Here is a 17,498-nt window from a genome sequence, read left to right as displayed (position 1 = left end):
TATTTAAGTATTTTAATCAGTGTTTTAAATAATTCCGGCGCGCATCCTGGATGCCTACGGAGCTGACCGGTCTAACATGGCGGGCGGTGCACATCTGGTAACGGAATGAGCACGCGTGCATGGCACCAGCTGTTTTGGAGGCTTAGGCACCTGTTTCACGCCTGAAAAATGAGCGCGGTGCCCATATTGGAAGCTTAGGGGCCTGTTTTGCGCCTGAAAAATGGGCACGGTACCAACAAATTTCTAGGCCACTGTCTAGACTTGCACATGAAAAAGCAATAGAACATTTTCCGTCTCGTTTTGTGTGGACACGCTTTGCTTGTAGTGATTCAATACAAACCACATTTTTTATTTCCGGGTTATTTTGAATCATTCCAGACATCATTTTTGATCTTTTTTGGTGCCGCTAGGAGTGTCCTCAAGATTAAAAGCGTTATAATTTTGGTGCAGAAATTCTCCACATTTGTGTAGTTCATTAAAATATTGCGCTTGCATTATATAGCGTCTTATCACATCAAAGCGCATCAGACAATGAATGGTTTCTGGAGTGCAGTGTCTGTTATGTAGGCAGTCATGTGGCCCACTGCAGCTGTAGAATTATCTTAAAATTTTCTTTCATACAACAAACAAACTCCAATTTTCATCACTCCCCCATTGGCGGCCGTGCCTTCAGCTGCCTAAGCCCTAAGCTCTGGAATTCCCTCCCTAAACCTCTCTACCTCTCTAAATCTCTCTTCTCCTTTAAGATGCTCCTTAAAACCTAACTCTTTGACCAACCTTTTGGACACCTATCCTAATATCCCCTTATGTGGCTCAGTGTTAAATTTTGTTTGAAGCACCTTGGGACATTTTACTACGTTAAAGGCGCTATATAAATGCAAATTGTTGTTGTTGTAGATTATACCTCCTCCAAGAATTTCTACTTAGAACTACAGTCACTTGAGGCTTGACTCTGGATTTGCTTCTTTTTTTAGTACTCCTGCCTAGCACAGCTCCAGGATGTTGCGAGTGCTTTAGATCAATATTCAGAAAATGGTTATCAATATATTTTGTTGAGTGCTGTTTCACAGACATTTGCAATTGAACAGTTGGGGAAAATTTGCATCTGCCACTTGATGAACTTTGATGGATGGCCACAAAAGATTCGCAAGTTTTGCACAGAGTTTCAGGAGCAGTTAATAATCAATTTGGCCAAGGTGCGCCCATGACAGGTCATAGATGTTCGTCGACAGTTGTAATCGAACATTCAGAGATTCGCATGAATTTGAATCGTCCCATTACACCTTTTAATGGCTCTCGATTGTCAATGAACTCAAAAAAGGTGCCACTTAAGGTAAAAGGATATTGCAGAAGATGCATGAATTAATTGACAAATCTTATCACAGGCAATCTGGGACACTTTGTAATCATCTGAGCATTGCAAGGGGGAGGAGTAGGAACCAAACAGTTTCATTCGACACGTAAATGAACTGGATTGTCACCTCTGAATATAATACGTGTGGAAAAAAATCTAAGCATACATCAAATGTACACTTATAATTTTTAGAGATTTATAGTGATGCTGAGGTACAAAGATGCTGGGGCATAAACTTCACTGGAAGAATTTGACATCGGTTGTGCAGCTGGCTATTAGCAAAACTGAAAAAGACCCACTGATATTTCTCTAATCAGCCGGGACTAATAAAGTCAAGAATAAGGATGACATTTTATTAGTTTGAGATATTCTATGTAATATATTATCGAATTCATCTACCCTTGGAATCACCACTAATGTCCTTGGCTACAGATGAACAAATAATCTGGCATTAGTGGCTCAGCTTATTCCAAAATTACCCAAACAAGTGGACCTTTTAAAAAAAAAAATTGCTTTTGGGATGTGAGTTATACTGGCATTAAGAGTCAATAACTTATTGTGGGATTGGAGTCATATGTAGACCGGACCAGGTAGGGATAGCAGGGCATTATGAACCAGTTGAGTTTTTGTAACAATCTACTAATGGTAGTTTTCCAGATTTTCCAAAAAATTACCAGATCTTTTATATTCAACTTCACAATTTGCCATGGTCAGATTGTGTAGTCATGACCTCTGAGTTACTAATTCAGTACCATAACCACTAGGCTATCATTCTCAACTAGACTCCTGCTGCACTCTCCTATCCGTCAACGAATACTAGAACATTTTCTCTGGTTTCCTTCCTCTGTTCGCACACTACTATTGAGAGGATCCAAATTTCTCAGGTTCATATAAATTAAATACCAAAGGGTTCTAACTGGGTAACGGTTCTTATATCTCAGTAAAAACAATAAATTACATGCCCACATTTGACACCCTGAAAAAAAAGACTTGCATTTATATAGCGCCTTTCAGAACCTTAGGACATCCCAAATCACTTTACAACCAATGAAGTACTTTCTTTGTAATGCAGTCACTGTTGTAATGTCGGAAACGCGTTAACCAATTTGCACACAGCAAGGTCCCACAAACAGCTCAACTACAACTTTGAGCATTAACATAACCAGGTCTCAAATAAATGACCAGATAATCTGTTTTAGTGATGTTTGAGAGTTGAGATGTCTTAAAGCAAAAATTGACTTTGATTAGTCAAAACCATAATTTTATTTTAATTTATTACCCCAGACATGTTTGCATTAAGGTTGCATTGCACTAAGTTACACAAGGCATACACCGTACAATACAGGTATACATCTGTTAGGCCAGTATAGGTCCTTTGAGCAACAAATCACATAACTGACTGAAGCACTGATCTGAAATGATTAAAACTGAAATAGAGGGCTCACATTGTTTCCTCCCTACATTACAACAGTGACTACACTTCAAAAGTACTTCAATGAATGTAAAACGCTTTGGAATGTCCTGAGGTCATGAAAGGTGCTACATAAATGTAAGTTCTATCTACCTATCTCCATCTCCATGCTGGGGTTACCCTACTTTTCTGTATCCAATAAGAATCGCATCGATTTTCACGAAACTCAAGTTGATAAATACATATTACTCTTCGCCGACCTTGTCTGGCATCTAACAGAAGGAAGAGAGCTGCCTCAAGTAGAGAAGGTTTTTGTTGAAATAAGATCTGAAGTGCTAACTTTGAGGTACCAGTTTTAAACAGTATTAATTATACCTTGGCAATGTTTAACACTTACATTTCCTCCTCTGTTGCACGGGGATATGTATAGGACTAGAAAAGACCACTGTGGTTCATCTGGGTATATTAATACTCAAAGTTGTAGTTAAATATAGTTGTAGTGTTGATAGAAAATCTATTGTGAGATCATAGGATGATACCAGAACTGAGAGGTTATACCTATCAGGAAAGATTGAACAGGCTGGGGCTCTTTTCTCGAGGTAAGAGAAGACTGAGAGGTGACCTGATAGAGGTCTTTAAGATTATGAAAGGGTTTGATAGGGTAAACATAGTGAAGATGTTTCCACTTGTGGAGGAGACCAAAACCTGGGATCATAAATATAAGAAAGTCACGAATAGGGAATTCAGGAGAAACTTCTTTACCCAGAGAATGGTTAGAATGTGGAATGTGCTACCACAAGGAGCAGTTGAGGCGACTAGCATAGATGCATTTAAGGGGAAGCTCGATAAACACATGAGAGAGAAAGGAATAGAAGGATATGTTGATAAGATTAGAAGGGTGGGAGGAGGCTCATGTGAAGCACAAACACCGGCATGAACCAGTTGGGCTGAATGGCCTGTTTCTGAGCTGTACATTCTTTGTAATTCTATGTAAATAATAGCGAAGACAAAAACATTTCAGAGCCTAGAAGCTGTTGTTGGCGGTATTAACGTGACATTAGTTTGCCCACTATTTAAAGAGGCATTAATCTGTTTAAAATAACTGGCCTAACATCTCTATTAAAGCAGGTAGCAAAATAAATCTGATTGTATTATGCATTTGTAACCTAATGTTGCACGGTGTAATTTCTAGACTTAGATCTTCACATAACATGGCTGATTCCCCGATGGAGAACTCATGACGAGGAGCACTGCCCACAGGGAGTGCTGGTCAGGAAATCGCAGGCTCACAGTACCTGAGTTTCTCTCCATTCATTTAAAAATAGTGGAAATTCAGAGGCTGGGGGCTCCCGAGCCGTGATGTTGGATGGATGCCAGATGGAAGCAGTAATCTATGTAAACAGTTCCAGTCATGTTATAAGCCGTGAGAGTAAACCTCAAGCAGTTTATATCTGTCACCTGAACCCAAAGATTGGATTACAGTCTGGGAGATCACTCCTCAATGTCAGTTGTATTTTATACCTTGAACTTTGCAGAGTTATTTTTTTTGTGTGGTATATAAGTTTTTATTCTTTTTTAATCATTGACAGTATGTGGTGAAATGTATAAGTATAACACACAACAGCAGCATTGATTTTAAATGATACGTAACCTGTCCCCTCTCAAATTGCTAAGTTGATTTCCTTTCTTTGAAGTGGTGGATTTGGGTTGGACTCCAATTATTTGATAGTTAAATAATATCATAGGATTGATGAGTTTCATTAATGGTGCACGTGGGGAATTTGCATTATTAATAGTGGATCATTTTCAGCCAAATTCAGGATAAAGCTGGCTACTTTCAATTGCATTAAATTGATGGTTAGTCCACTGTCTGGCTTAAAACTATAATAATAAAAAGTTGGATAATTGAAAACCTTAAATGACTGGAAATTTTCCTGAATGTGATTGGTTATATGGTTTATCTGTTCTCTAACCTAAGTATATGGAAAAACATAACTTAAACCTAGCAACACTCAGCAGCTCAGGCAGAATCTGTGGAGAGAGAAACAGAGTTAATGGGGTAAATTTTAATTGTGAGCTGGGAAGGGAGTGGAGGGGAAGATTTCCGGGTGCGAAACCCGGAAGGTAAATAGGCAGGCGTCCAGCCTGATTGATGGGCTGGCTGACTATCAGGCAGGAAGGCCTGCTGCTGCAGGCCGCAGCCGGGGATCAGAGGGAGGGAGGGTGGGAGGGATCATGGGCTGGGGAGATGATCGGGGGGGGGGGGGGGTGGGGGGTGGGTGGCGGGGAGGTGATCAGGGGGCCGAGGAAGAGATTGAGGATCTGGAAAGAAGATCGGAGGTGGCTGGAGGTTGGGTGAAGAGTCAGAGGTAGGCGGTGGTTCACCATGGTGAAGGTCCACCATCAGGAGAGGGTCCACCCTCAGGCGGGGTGGGGTGAGGGGGGGTCGGCTGATCCCGGGGGTCCTGTCGGCCAGTGTAACTGCCTGGTTGAAATCCAAATTACAGCTACTGGTCTCAATGAGGGTGGATATGGCTGATCCCACGAGTCCTGCTTGATTATTAACATCAACCGCCACTGGCCCTACATCAGCCCATTTGCTGCTGAAATCCTCATCCTTGCCTTTGTTACTTCCAGACTCGACCATTCCAATGCTCTCCTGGCTGGTCTCCCATCCTGCACTTCTATAAACATCAGCTCATCCAAAATTCTGGTATCTATAAACCAAGTCCCACTCGTCCATCATCCCTGTCATCGCCTCCTGCTTCCTCAACCTCAAATTTAAAATTCTTATCCTCATATTTAAATTCCTCCCTGGGCCTTGCCCCTCTCTATCTCTGTAACTCCTCCAGTATTATAACCCCACCCCTCCAAACTCTTAATTCCTCTCAATTAGTCTTTTGTACATCTTTTCCTCCCTTCACCCTACCATTGGCGGCCATGCCTTCAGCTGCCTAGGCTCCATGCTCTGGTATTCCCTCCCTAAACCCCTCCACCTCCCTCTCTTTCCTTAAGAACCTCCTTAAAATCCACCTCCAAGTTTTTGGTCACCCCTCCATAAAATATCTCCATCTTTGGCTCGGGGTCCATTTTTACATTAGACTCCGTGATGCACCTTAAGATGTTGTTCTGCATTAAAGGTGCTATATAAATGCAAGTTTCGCTATTACTCGTGTAAGCTGGTGCAACATCAGTACCAGATGTACCGAGGTTACGGATACACTACAAAAAAAACTGCAGACCTCTAATATTGCTTTCCTCACTCCTTTGAAACGAGTTTGTATCTTTCCCTTCCCTATTCTATAAGTCACCTGCTCACCCCGTTACCACGTCAACGGCAGGAATGCAACCAGCAGCTCACTGCTCACCGCGATTGAAGGACGTTTCTTTTTATTGTAATCCACTTCAAGCTGCACTTGCTTATGGCAGAAAATGATCTGACTGGGCCAGTTCACACATCTGTTGAAAATCAAGAACTCTCAATGAGCTATGTCTCTCCGGTACTTCATACAGAAATCACACATTTGGGGAGCATATGGAGGAGTATGAGGAGAACATACATGAAAGGCGGTTTTGGTGTGAATATTTCTTTTTAAAATTGAACAAAAGAATTCATCAATATAAATATGGATTGATATCCAGTTCAACATCAACGTCACAAAGATTTGCACAAATACTCTGGTAAGTTCGGACTATATTTCTACTACTTCACCACCAACCCAGCAAATGGGCCCCCAGTGAAGATCTCAGTAGGGTGGCTGATACCTTTTGGATACCTGAGAATTGTGTCCAGACGGAGGAGGAGTGGAGCTGGTCATTTTCATTCATAAAAACGTAAGACATTGCAGAGTGAGAGCAGGCCATTGAGCCCATGAAAGCTGCTCTATGAAGGACCCACACATAATTATTCCCACTCCACCAAGACCCCATGTAGCTCACTCCAGCTCCATCCAGAGCCCATGCATAATTATTCCTGCTCAATCCAGAGCCTGTGTAGGATTATTCCCACTCTATCCAGAGCCTGTGTAGGATTATTCCCACTCTATCCAGAGCCCGTGTAAGATTATTCCCACTCCATCCAGAGTTCGTGTATGATCGTTCCATCATGGACTTCCCACACCACCTACTTCAGAGATCATTAGTTTCCTGAAAGAAAAACTATTAATGCAATTATAACATTTATGGAGCAAAATCTATGAGAAAAATTTCCTGTTAGGAAAAGTTGTAGTATTATATGTTCAGGAAAAATGCCCCAATTTCCTTCTTTTTTTCTTCCCAAAAATAGCTTATGCCACATGATTACACAGTATTTCTGTTCTATAACATTTGTGGCCTAATTGGCTTTGCGTAACAAAAATTTATAGACCTTATAACCAAAATTCTCTGTGTTATTCTCCATAAATGCACAAGAATTGGTATGAAATATAAGAAAATTAATGGATGCAGAATCAGCGTGCATTAGATGAGAGTGATGTATTGGGCTTCGAACATAGGGCGCTCAATTATTCTTTGAATATTTTCAGTTATAGACAGTCATTGACCTTCAGAATGTTTACTGTGGGATTGGGGGTGGGGGCAAGTCATGTGCTATATAATTGTGGATATACTAGTTTCATTGCACACACATTTTGGAAAGAACTCTTGGCTGTTTTCATTCAACGTGTGAGGATTTTTCAACAAAAACTTACTTGTCATTGGGAATTTGTCTTCCTAAATTTAGCTTTTTTAAAAATTGAGATTCTATGGGTTGGTGTCCAAGTCTATAGTCCATGACACCATCAAGGTTGAAAGGTGCACAAGAGGAGACAATGTGAATCAGGAACTAACATTTAGGCAATCTGCCTGGTCAGATGATGTAAATGGCAATATTTGATGAAGAAGTAGGGAGTTCTCCCAGTGTCCTGGCCAACATTTCTTTCTCAACCAACACCTCCCTGCTCCTCCAACCATGCCATCTTTCATTTCTTTCCCCTCAGGTACTCTGTCCCACCCATGATCCATCCAATCCCTACCCCAATCATCACTACTACTGTGCCTTCCTACTTAATGCCGCCATCCCAGGCTTGAATCCCCTCCCAAAATAAGCCCAGCTACCCTCTGTGCTTCTCTTGGCATTCTCCATAAAGACCACTGAGGCCACCATCACTGCCTCTATAAGCAGCAACCCTAACTGCCCCAACATCCTCTGTTGCCTACCTTCCCAGCCAGACTGCTTGCTTATGGCCAACCTCACCAACCTTCTTTCTGTCCCACTCACCTCACCCACCACAGCCTCCTTGGACTTCACCAGAAGATCAATAATCACCATCTCTCCTCGTATATCCCTGCAGAATGTCCATTCACTTGTGAACAAGGCACTTGCCATCCCCAACCTTATTGTAAATGACTGCATTCGCATACTGACTGATTTGACTCACGGGTGACAGCCCTTATCACTGAGTCACACCTTTGTCTCTCATCTACTCCTCTGGCACCTAGACCCTCTTTGAGCACCTCACCTTGTTCCAGCCCTCTCACCTATCCTTTTAAATCCTCATTGTCAACGTCACCACCCCAAGTGCCTCCCTGAGTTATCCTTCCTTCTTTTCTCCCTCAGCCTCTGCTCTGAGCAGCTCCTCATCCTCTGCAATTTCAATCTCCATCTCAGCTCCCCTTGCCTTCTCTCCTCTGAATTCTTTGCCCTTCTGCCCTCACCAAGCTTTTCTCTCTACCCATATTCATGACCGCCTTCACGGCATTATCATGTCCCGAGGCGCCTCTTCTTCCACGGTCTCGAGCACCGACAAGACCATTTCTGACCAACTTCCTCATATCTTTCACCATTGACAGCCTCCTACCCCATTGCAACCCCAATTCCTTCTGCATCCACCCTGGAAATCGCACCCCCCCACCCCGAAGTCACTAACAAAAGCACTTTCAATCTCCCAACTGTCTAGTCTTTGGTCCTTCATTCACTACTAAACTTCTTCAACCAGTGATTTGCTCAACCTTACCCTCTCCTCCACATCTGATGCCCTTGTTCCCAGCAAAACTTTTACCGTCTCCTATTCAACTTTGCAACCCTTGGACTTGAGGGAGCAAAGAGAGGTGTGGGGGGGTCATCCCTCCAGCATTGACCCTCATCTTTGCTTCCTGAAGTTGAAGGGGCGCAAAGTTGACCGTATCTGGCACGTGGGCTTAGCCATTCATCACCAGATCTGGCTGGACAACCGTGAGGACTATTGGGCCTCACTCTCTCCTGCCATAGTGGCCCATTATTCCAGGATTATCCTGGAGAGCACCAGTAACCCCTGGCCCCTGACTTCTTTTCTCCGCTACCAACTGTCCCCTTAAACCATCCCCCCTCCCCCTTTTTGAAGTCAATGGAAATAAAAATAGGGAGAGATGAAGAACAGGCTGCCGATTCGCTATTACCTGTTTTACAGTATCGCACTAACCCCATAGAACCCAGAGGAAACCAATTTTGTTTTGGAGACGATTCACCCACTAATATTTCTCCCAAAGCCAGTAACCATCTATAGTTGACAGGGTGGCTGGACAACTGTTTCTAGGTTTCTCGTAATGCTGCTCTGAACCGGCTGTCACAAAACATGAGAGAATTGGTTCAGGGATGACCCTCCCTCTAATTCTCCCTCCCTCCTTGCTCGGTTTGTCTTCTCACTCGAGTGTGGCTGAATAGTTTCAGGTTTTCTGAAATTAGATCAAATTGTTAGCCAGAGTTTTAAAATAAGAATGAGCCTCACAATCTCTTTTGTTCTCCTACCTCTATTCTGACAGTACATGGAAGCTCACAACCTCTACAAAGCACACAGCAGCCTTCACTCCCCACTTAAGTTTGTTCCTTTTCCCAAAGCTGCCCACTGACACCGTGGGGGTAGATTTTCAACCTGCCAGTCGGGCGTAAAACTGGCAATTTGAATTGGCCGCCTGTTACAGAAACTGCCCGATTTTCCTTGCCAGTTTAATGCCCAGCTGAAAATCCAACCCCATGGCACAACTCACTGGAAGATGGGCACTCCTTTTTCATCCAAGCATAATTTTCTACAGATACCGAGCCTTTATACCCTGCTCCTGTTCATTCTTTGAGCAAGGATATCATTACCTCAAGAATACAGCATGTGGAGTCTCCTGTCTAAAGCTTCACAAGTTCCCTTTCTGATTTATAAATCACTTTTTGAAGACCATAACCATGTCCTTGCTACTAGATCATAATCAGCCTTGGTCATAAATCTCTTTGATAAGCATTTTAACCTATACACTACAGATTGCTGAGTAGAACTGCACCAACAATTCTCTTTTAGCCAGAAGCTAATTATGTTAAATCTGTGTCCTCTGGTTATCGACCCTTCTGCCAGTGGAAAGAGTGTCTTCCTATTTACTCTATCAAAACCCTTCATAATTTTCAACAACTCTATTAAATCTCAGCTGCATATAGTGACACCTCTATTCCTGGTGCATGGAGATGATTCGATAATTCCCTCGTCAATCATGCCTGGAGACCGCACTGCTGAAAATGACTGGGATTGATTTTACACACATAATTTCCTCCACTCACTGAATTTTGCTACAGAAATCAGCCTGCTTTTATCAGGAGATGCTGCTGTGGCATCGGTCATGAGTTCTTTTTGCTGTAGTTTGTAGAGACTCTTCTTAAGTAGACTCTGTAGACTGTTTGATGTTTAAATAGTCTCTGCTGAATAAATAGACTTTGTTTGCTGCAAAATAGACTGTTTGCTGTGAGTCCTGCCGTAAGTCCCGCCCCACCTCCAACTCATTGGCTGACACAGTGCAACTCGTTGGCTGACACAGTGGTGTCAATAGACACGCTGTTAAATCTCCCTTTGACCTTTGCTGCTTCTCTAGTCTCTCCACATAAATGAAGTTCCTCATCCCTGGTGTATGTGTGTATATATATATATATTTATTCATATATACATTTTTCAAAATATGCACACTTCAGTTTTGTAAGCTTATATGCCCCTGGTGAGCAGTGATATAGTTTGTTTGTTTCAAGCTGTCTGGAATATCCCACACGCAATTACTGCTGAATGGTCCTTTCTTTGCAGCAGTGTTTAATAAATTTTCCGCACTATTATTTTACTGGAAGATGAAAAGCTCGGGGGGTAGCAGTCATATCATTCTCTCGACTTGAAGCCTCAAATTTAAAATTACTTTTCAGACTGTTTAATCCAAAGCTGACAATGTAGCAAGTGGTCTGCGTTACATTACTTTGATCTCGAGGAGTTTTACGAAATTTCAGTCTGGAGAAAGCAGCGAGGGGGCCCCCAATATATCTGCAGTTCATTAGGAAACCTTTAGCCGTTCACAACAATTAAGCTTGTCAGGCGACGTAATTCAACTCTATAAAAACTTTGACTAATCACTTGCAAAAGAGAAATGGCAGTTTCTGAACAATTTGTTACAGTAGGAGTTACCCCAGAATCTAGGGCCAAAGTTTTTCTTTTAAGAGATGGCAGAGTCATCAAGGCAATGAATCAGCCTGACAAGTTTTATAAGCAGCTTAACTTGTTACTTATTGCAGTACATTAAATGACTGCATCTACAAAACTGATGGCAAAGTTAAGTAACCTGTGCTATGGCCACCTGTTTTTATTATATTGTAGGAGTGGCCACATAGTGGCAATTTCAATTCAGAAAGCTGCCATTTTACCGCATGGTCGGAGTGATTAATTTGACTTTTATTGCTCATGTGTACAATTTAATTAAAATACTAATGTAATTCTGTATAATTAAAGATGAGATCCAGAATGTTTAAATAAACAAATGTGAGGGAGCAATGTGGTTTTGGATGAAGCTATTTATCTTTTATTCAGTCCTTTTTTTCCCCCTCTACCCCTCTCCTGAATGTTGCCATGGTACAGTTCCACAGAAATTCATCGCCTTCTGGTTACCTTGCCCAGGTGACCGTTCTCTGTGTGTGACCGCTGCAGTGAGAGTTGGTGAGCTATTCGTGAGGCACCACGGTTGATCCCAATCTTGTTTCCCATCCGACGTCCACACACACAATTATGGCACTCCAGCCAGCGTTTAGGGGCTCGACCTTAGGGGAGGGGAGGTGCATAGATAGTATAGACCTAACAGCCAGGATCCTCTGCCCTCCCTTCGATAATTCATTGGTGGAAAATGTGCAGAAGAAAAGTACTTCAGAACGTCAGACGATACAAATTACAGGGTCTCTTCAGATATGACATGTTCCGCCCAGTTCCCATCCATTTTCCCACCTACTCGCTCTCCTGCCAACAACTTTCAATACGCCGGCCAATATATGGGTAAGCAACCTTTCAATAACATGCAAATAAGGGAAGTATGTCAGCTGAAGTATTTGCCATCGTTTACGCCATAGCAACGCTGGACATAAGGGGATGTCTGTTCGTCCCCGGCATCTGGTGCTGCTATGGCAATGGCTGGCCCTTCAATTTTTTTTAACATTCAGAAAGTCTGTACCGAATGAAAAACAAAACAAAATTCAATCTTTTTGCCAGCAGCCTGGAGGCCTCTGACGCCCATCGCAGCAAAACTCTGCCCCCACCCCTTACGCGGGAAAGCCTCTCCTGACAGCGGCCTCCAAAAAATGGAAATGACCACGAGTCTGGAAATTGGCCAGGGCAATGGGCAACAGTCCTGCCACGTCGGAGATGTGGCCCGATTCTTTAAAAGCAGATAATCTGTGCCAACTGCTTCACGCAGAGGGGTGAATGTGTGGAACCTCCTGCCCAGGGAGGCAGACAGTGTGGCAAAATTTAAGTGTGAATGAGGGGTATTAATTTTTGGGACTGACCAGATGGACTGCAGAGATATTTCCAATCCTGTACTTTCCTGCGTTCCTATGCGGGCAGATGGAGTCTCAGTTTAATGTCTCATCTGAAAGGACAGCACTTCCAGCAGTGCAGCTCTCCCTCAATACTACACTGAAATGTCAGTCTAGATTATGTGTTCAAGTCTCTGGATTGGGGCTTGAACCCACAATCTTCTGATTCAGAGGCAAGCGTGCTACCACTGAGAGAAGGCTAACACCTCAGGACATCGCAAAGCGCTTTGAAACCACCTTTCAAGTGGAATCCCTGTTATTTTGTAGGCAAATGCCCCCAGGAAATGACATACACCAAGGTCTCACAAACAGCAAGTTAGATTTTTTTGGTGGTATTAGCTGAGGGAGAAATGTTGGCCAGGGTTCAAGGAGGTCTCCCTGCTCCTCTTCAACTAGTGCCACGAGATTTCATGCCCACCTGAACAGGTGGATGGTCCATGGTTTGACGTCACCTTCGGAAGATGGCACCTCCAACAATCCAACAATCCATCAATACTTCACTGAAATATTTGCCTAGATTATGTGCCCAAGTTCTGGAATGGGGCCATCTGACTCAAGAATGCTACTAACTGAGCCAAGCTAACACTTTAACAGTAGTAGCATTTAACATACAGATCTGGGATTCTGAACCTTGAATTTTAACAAAGGACGTAAAAACTGTCAGAGGTTGTAAAGTGTGTTGATAGACAGTGGATTTACTTTTAATGAAAGCTCTTCAACTTTAGATCAACTGATATTAATGAACCTTACTGTCAAAGCTCAGATGTTATTTCTGGGCCAAGCCCAAATCCTAGCAATCGGGCCTTCTCCCAGTGTTAACTACCATCCGTGATATTGGACTTCAAAATCCTTCCAAAATTTGCAGGGCAATGGGGAAAGAGTGGGGGAATGGGACTAATTGGATAGTTCTTTCAAAGAGCCGGCATAGATACAATGGGTTGAATGGCCACCTTCTGTGCTGTATGATTCAATGAAATGACTGTTGCCAACATTATCGAATGCACGGGCAACATATACATACGGGGTCCCTTTGCCTGTTAGTTTATCCCTTTAAAATAGATGGGTTACAGCCTGCATTAAAACAGCACGCGGAGGAATAATGCCTTACAAATGCGTTAAGTGCTCATTCACTAATTTAGCCAACTGTAATTCTTAGGTTCGTACGTTTAAGTGAGTTTGCAGCCTGGCTTACTGCTTGCATATCATAGTTCTCCCTCCTACAATATCCCTGATGTTGTAAGCTGGGCACAAACACAAGCACGTTCAAAGCTCCATCTCCAACCATAGACACAGCTACAGGCACAGATATATGCTGCTCTTGTACAGGGGCCAGTGGGGTATTCATGCCATTGGTTACAGATGTGCTAACGTCCCGCTAACCCCAGTATAAAATCAGCCATCTAGCCCCATCATGGATGCAAACTGATTTTATACAGCCACTGTTTTCATTCAGATTTTAGGGGACCAGCGTTCATGAACTGGCTCATGGCGTTCATACTAGTAAATGAAGTCCCTTATCCCAGCAGCAGACTCATAGGCCCATGGATTTGACAGTGTAAACACATAGCCAGCTTAAACACGAATCTGAATTAAAGCAGTAGCAGTATGAAAGCAGTTATAAGCAGCACAGTGTCAGCCGTGGCTCAGTGGTAGTACTCTCTCCTCTGAGTCAGAAGGTTGTGGATTCAAGTCCCACTCCAGCGACTTGAGCACAAACTCTAGGCTAGCACTCCAGTGCAGTACTGAGGGAGCGCTGCACTGTCTGAGGTACTGTCCTTCAGATGAGGCGTTAAACCAAGGCCTCGTCTGCCCTCTCAGGTGGACGTAAAAGATCCCATGGCATTATTTGCAAGAAGAGCAAAGGAGTTCTCCCTGGTGTCCTGACCAATATTCATTCCTCAACCAACATCACCAAAAAAAAACAGATTATCTGGTCATTATCCCACTGATGTTTGTGGGACCTTGCTGTGCGCAAATTGGCTGCTGTGTTTCCTACGTTACAACAGTGACTACACGTCAATGGCTCTAAAATGCTTTGGGACATCCTGAGGTCATGAAATGCAAGCTCTTTCTTTCTTTCAGTTCCACTTACAGTGTGAGCTCCAGATACAGAAACAGTCACAGACATCGACACAGACAGATACTGTCACAGCCTCAGTCAAAAATAGATGTAGATACAGACCAGCCCTGGCACATTCAAAACCCCAGATACAACATATCCCCTAGCTAAGGGGTGAAGACACAGCCTCGGGCACGATTCACGGTCCCAGCTCAGGCCAGAGACATGACTATAGACATACGACCCCAGCTTGAGACACAGGCAGACATAACCCGCCAGCCACAGCCTCTGCTCCAAACAGGCACTGACACACACAATCCCAAGCCGTGGCCACAGATGTCGACTCAGACACAGGCATAGACATGTACAGAGCCAAAGGCACGTTCACAGACACAGCCCCAGGCACAGCCTGTTAGCACTAGGCCCAACGGATCACAATGATAGCCATGGAACCTAATCTTTGGTTTAAATATGACAGCAGCAACCCGTTAGGAGATCCTATTATTGTGCATCTACCTTGTTCCTCTCATGAGTCTGCCTCAGTTTGACGATTCTTTTATTGTCCCTTGGAACAGCAAAAGTGTCGTCATGCTATTAACCCTTTGAGCACTAACTGCCCTTTACAGTTTTCAAAATTAATGATAATGTCTGCTCGTGACCACCTGTTAAAAAAAAAAATCACATTTTAGATGTTGCTTCGTATTTAAGATGCAAGATAGTTACTGTCAGAGCTGAAAGGGTTAACTGATCGGTTGAGAGTGAAAAAAATAACAAGACAATAAGGTGGTTACGCTGTAAGAGATGTTATGCTGCTGTTAAATTATGCTCTGTGGTCGTGCACTTACATGTTAGGGAGACTAGGTAAGGTGATAAGAAATCATACCCACAGCAGAGAGATAATAAAAGTCTCTTTCAAACGCCTTCAGCACATTAAAGGGAAAAATGGACTACAACAACAACTTGCATTTATATAGCGCCTTTAATGTAGTAAAAACGTCCCAAGGCGCTTCAAACAAAATTTGACACGAGCCACAAAAGGAGATATTGGGACAGGTGACCAAAAGCTTGGTCAAAGAGGTAGGTTTTAAGGAGCATCTTAAAGGAGGAGAAAGGTAGAGAGGTGGAGAGGTTTAGGGAAGGTTTAGGGCCTAGTCAGCTGAAGGCACGGCCGCCAATGGTGGAGCGAAGAAAACCGGGTGATACAGGAAAAATAAAGAGCACGACTGTGATGGCTGGAAATCTGAAATAAAAATAGAAAATACGTGGAATAGAGAGCAGGCCAGTCAACATCTGAAAGAAAAAGAGACAGGCTATAGGATGGGACACTCATCAAAATAGATTCTGTTGGAGATGGGGAGAGACCGTGCGGGAGTAGAACCCCATTTTAGGACTCTGGGGTGGATCTCGACTTGGCGCAATAGTGTAAAACGGGCGTTGGCGAGTCGACAGCCCGTTTTACAACTCTCCTGATTTTTATCTCCATTCAATTAGAAATAAAAATCAGGAGAGATGTCAAACGGGCTGCCGATTCGCTATCATCCATTTTATACCGCCGCACAAAGTCAAGATCTACCCTCGCTTTGGCTTGTAAAATGGCCTATAAATCTCATCTATCCCCCCCTCCCCTTGACGACAGCAGTATTGATGAAGAATCCCAAGCAAAATATTAACTTGCCTGTTCTGCTTTCACCGATGGACTCGCTGTATATTTTATTTCACAAGAGCTTGTGCAGTAATAGTCACTTTTTCTTGATCACTGCATTTATTTTTCCATCCCTGAAACATTCTTAGATTTCCTTTCACTTTTTTCCACGAATCAGCCCTAGTCTTCGCCATCTCCCTGTCACCCCAACGACCTCTTACGCGATCGAGGGTTTAATGCTTAAGGTCACAGAATATTTGACGGACACCGTGCTACTGGTGACGGCACTTAGTATCAGCCGACCTCTTTGCCGGGTGTGATGTATCTCCACTAATTCTCCCTGCTCCTGCCCGACCCCCACCTCTCACCCCCCGCTCCCCCACCAACCTCCCGAGGACGAACACCCACAAACTATCAAAGAAAAAGAATCAATTTCAAACATACCTTTTGGCGACCTGTAATTTGGATGTATGAAAAAATGTAGGTCGACGCGTGCAGATTATTATATATTTTTTAAAAAGATCTTTTCTCGCAACAATTGCTGCGTTTTCACAGGGGATGTTACTTTAAATTTATTTAAAGTGAATTATGATATCAATTATTAATTAGTGGAATGCCAATGGCCTGTGAAATTTCCGCCTTTCATTGTAACCAATTAACACCTGGATGGTTACTCCTCTTCCCCGGCAAACCCAACCACAGCTGCAGTCATTATTATTCCCAGGCAACCAAGACATTGAAAGTACATGTCAGCTAGGTGCTAATGGGTTAAATAATATACCAACATAAATCCCTATAGTGCATTTTAATTTACGTTGTTGCTGTCAAAACTTCCCTTAACAAGTGCACAGGGATTTCGCATACTTGTCTGGTGAAGAAATGCCAACTCAAGGCCAAAAAGCCTTAACGTAATAACATGCATGAGTGCTCTCAACGTAATGGGAGTATTTCTGTTGCTGTGTACTTCAAATAGCGCTTTGATAGCCCAATAAAACTGTATCCTTATAAAATTTTATGTTAAAATTACTTCTGTGGCCTGTTCAGTAACCTGATTGCCTTAGGTCACTTTGAGAAAGCTGCAGCTTATTGTTCTTTTAATTCTAACCATAAGAGGACTACATGTTTCAGCAGGTGAGCTGCCAATTTTGTTTTATTTTGAGCCGAGCAACGTATCAGAGCCGCTTTAAAGGAAAGGAATTGTAA

Source organism: Heptranchias perlo, chromosome 6 (assembly GCF_035084215.1).
Source record: "Heptranchias perlo isolate sHepPer1 chromosome 6, sHepPer1.hap1, whole genome shotgun sequence".
In the NCBI taxonomy this organism is placed as follows: domain Eukaryota; kingdom Metazoa; phylum Chordata; class Chondrichthyes; order Hexanchiformes; family Hexanchidae; genus Heptranchias; species Heptranchias perlo.
This window is presented reverse-complemented; position numbering follows the sequence as displayed.